The following is a 2,756-nucleotide window of genomic DNA, read 5'->3' as shown; positions in this document are numbered from 1 at the left end:
CCACTCAAGAAAAATCAAATTTACATAAGAAAAGAAGTAAAGTAACAGAAGCACAAATACAGGCACACATATATGCTCGGAGGAACAAAGATGTAGACAGACTCAACAACATGAGACAATGGGAAGGGGCAGTTAGAGAGAGAAGGAAGTATCTTACAACATTTAAACTGTCATGAATGTGTCATTAAAGGACAAGTAAAGACAGAAAAAACTGACCAGAAAGAATATAAATTATTAGTGGAAAAGTGAGCAAAGAAAATGGGATTCCATCGGGATTCGAACCCGAGACCTCCGGATTGCTAGACCGGTGCTCTACCGACTGAGCTATAGAAAGCCCTAGTGCAGTGTTCGTCCCAGAAACCCTTAATTCTCAATGCTCGGGTGGTCAGAAGCTATAGCAGTGTGTTTGTGTGTGACACACACGCACACACTTGAACCTGGCATAAACCCGAAGGATAATTCAACTTGGGGATAAATGCGAGGGATCACCGAAGTGATGCAGCTTTTTGAGTTTGTAACAAATAAAGACAGAAAAAACTGACCAGAAAGAATATAAATTATTAGTGGAAAAGTGAGCAAAGAAAATGGGATTCCATCGGGATTCGAACCCGAGACCTCCGGATTGCTAGACCGGTGCTCTACCGACTGAGCTATAGAAAGCCCTAGTGCAGTGTTCGTCCCAGAAACCCTTAATTCTCAATGCTCGGGTGGTCAGAAGCTATAGCAGTGTGTTTGTGTGTGACACACACGCACACACTTGAACCTGGCATAAACCCGAAGGATAATTTAACTTGGGGATAAATGCGAGGGATCACCGAAGTGATGCAGCTTTTTGAGTTTGTAACAAATAAAGACAGAAAAAACTGACCAGAAAGAATATAAATTATTAGTGGAAAAGTGAGCAAAGAAAATGGGATTCCATCGGGATTCGAACCCGAGACCTCCGGATTGCTAGACCGGTGCTCTACCGACTGAGCCATAGAAAGCCCTAGTGCAGTGTTCGTCCCAGAAACCCTTGATTCTCAATGCTCGGGTGGTCAGAAGCTATAGCAGTGTGTTTGTGTGTGACACACACGCACACACTTGAACCTGGCATAAACCCGAAGGATAATTCAACTTGGGGATAAATGCGAGGGATCACCGAAGTGATGCAGCTTTTTGAGTTTGTAACAAATAAAGACAGAAAAAACTGACCAGAAAGAATATAAATTATTAGTGGAAAAGTGAGCAAAGAAAATGGGATTCCATCGGGATTCGAACCCGAGACCTCCGGATTGCTAGACCGGTGCTCTACCGACTGAGCTATAGAAAGCCCTAGTGCAGTGTTCGTCCCAGAAACCCTTAATTCTCAATGCTCGGGTGGTCAGAAGCTATAGCAGTGTGTTTGTGTGTGACACACACGCACACACTTGAACCTGGCATAAACCCGAAGGATAATTCAACTTGGGGATAAATGCGAGGGATCACCGAAGTGATGCAGCTTTTTGAGTTTGTAACAAATAAAGACAGAAAAAACTGACCAGAAAGAATATAAATTATTAGTGGAAAAGTGAGCAAAGAAAATGGGATTCCATCGGGATTCGAACCCGAGACCTCCGGATTGCTAGACCGGTGCTCTACCGACTGAGCTATAGAAAGCCCTAGTGCAGTGTTCGTCCCAGAAACCCTTAATTCTCAATGCTCGGGTGGTCAGAAGCTATAGCAGTGTGTTTGTGTGTGACACACACGCACACACTTGAACCTGGCATAAACCCGAAGGATAATTCAACTTGGGGATAAATGCGAGGGATCACCGAAGTGATGCAGCTTTTTGAGTTTGTAACAAATAAAGACAGAAAAAACTGACCAGAAAGAATATAAATTATTAGTGGAAAAGTGAGCAAAGAAAATGGGATTCCATCGGGATTCGAACCCGAGACCTCCGGATTGCTAGACCGGTGCTCTACCGACTGAGCTATAGAAAGCCCTAGTGCAGTGTTCGTCCCAGAAACCCTTAATTCCCAAGTTGAATTATCCTTCGGGTTTATGCCAGGTTCAAGTGTGTGCGTGTGTGTCACACACAAACACACTGCTATAGCTTCTGACCACCCGAGCATTGAGAATTAAGGGTTTCTGGGACGAACACTGCACTAGGGCTTTCTATAGCTCAGTCGGTAGAGCACCGGTCTAGCAATCCGGAGGTCTCGGGTTCGAATCCCGATGGAATCCCATTTTCTTTGCTCACTTTTCCACTAATAATTTATATTCTTTCTGGTCAGTTTTTTCTGTCTTTATTTGTTACAAACTCAAAAAGCTGCATCACTTCGGTGATCCCTCGCATTTATCCCCAAGTTGAATTATCCTTCGGGTTTATGCCAGGTTCAAGTGTGTGCGTGTGTGTCACACACAAACACACTGCTATAGCTTCTGACCACCCGAGCATTGAGAATCAAGGGTTTCTGGGACGAACACTGCACTAGGGCTTTCTATAGCTCAGTCGGTAGAGCACCGGTCTAGCAATCCGGAGGTCTCGGGTTCGAATCCCGATGGAATCCCATTTTCTTTGCTCACTTTTCCACTAAAGGACAAGTTCACCTTCATAGACATGTGGGTTGAGTGAATGCAGCAATATTTGTAGAACACATCAGTGAGAGTTTGAGGAAAATCGGACAATCCGTTCAAAAGTTATGAATTCTTAAAGTTTCTGCCCAGTTGTGGCTGGATGAGAAGACTACTACAGCTTGTGATGTCACATGTGTACAACAATATAAAGAAAC

General features: G+C 43.9%; 3 non-coding genes across 3 annotated transcripts; 2 read left to right on the top strand and 1 right to left on the bottom strand.

Moving 5' to 3' along the window:
- Nucleotides 1-913: 913 nt before the first annotated feature.
- Trnaa-agc (transfer RNA alanine (anticodon AGC)) lies at nucleotides 914-988 on the bottom strand. Its single transcript has one exon. It is a non-coding gene; the product is annotated as a tRNA-Ala (tRNA).
- A 1,145-nt stretch (nucleotides 989-2,133) lies between these two features.
- Trnaa-agc (transfer RNA alanine (anticodon AGC)) lies at nucleotides 2,134-2,208 on the top strand. Its single transcript has one exon. It is a non-coding gene; the product is annotated as a tRNA-Ala (tRNA).
- A 251-nt stretch (nucleotides 2,209-2,459) lies between these two features.
- Nucleotides 2,460-2,534, top strand: Trnaa-agc (transfer RNA alanine (anticodon AGC)). Its single transcript has one exon. It is a non-coding gene; the product is annotated as a tRNA-Ala (tRNA).
- The last annotated feature ends 222 nt before the right edge of the window (nucleotides 2,535-2,756 follow it).

The sequence above is a fragment of the Diadema setosum genome, chromosome 15, assembly GCF_964275005.1.
Source record: "Diadema setosum chromosome 15, eeDiaSeto1, whole genome shotgun sequence".
Taxonomy (NCBI): domain Eukaryota; kingdom Metazoa; phylum Echinodermata; class Echinoidea; order Diadematoida; family Diadematidae; genus Diadema; species Diadema setosum.
This window is presented reverse-complemented; position numbering and strand designations above follow the sequence as displayed.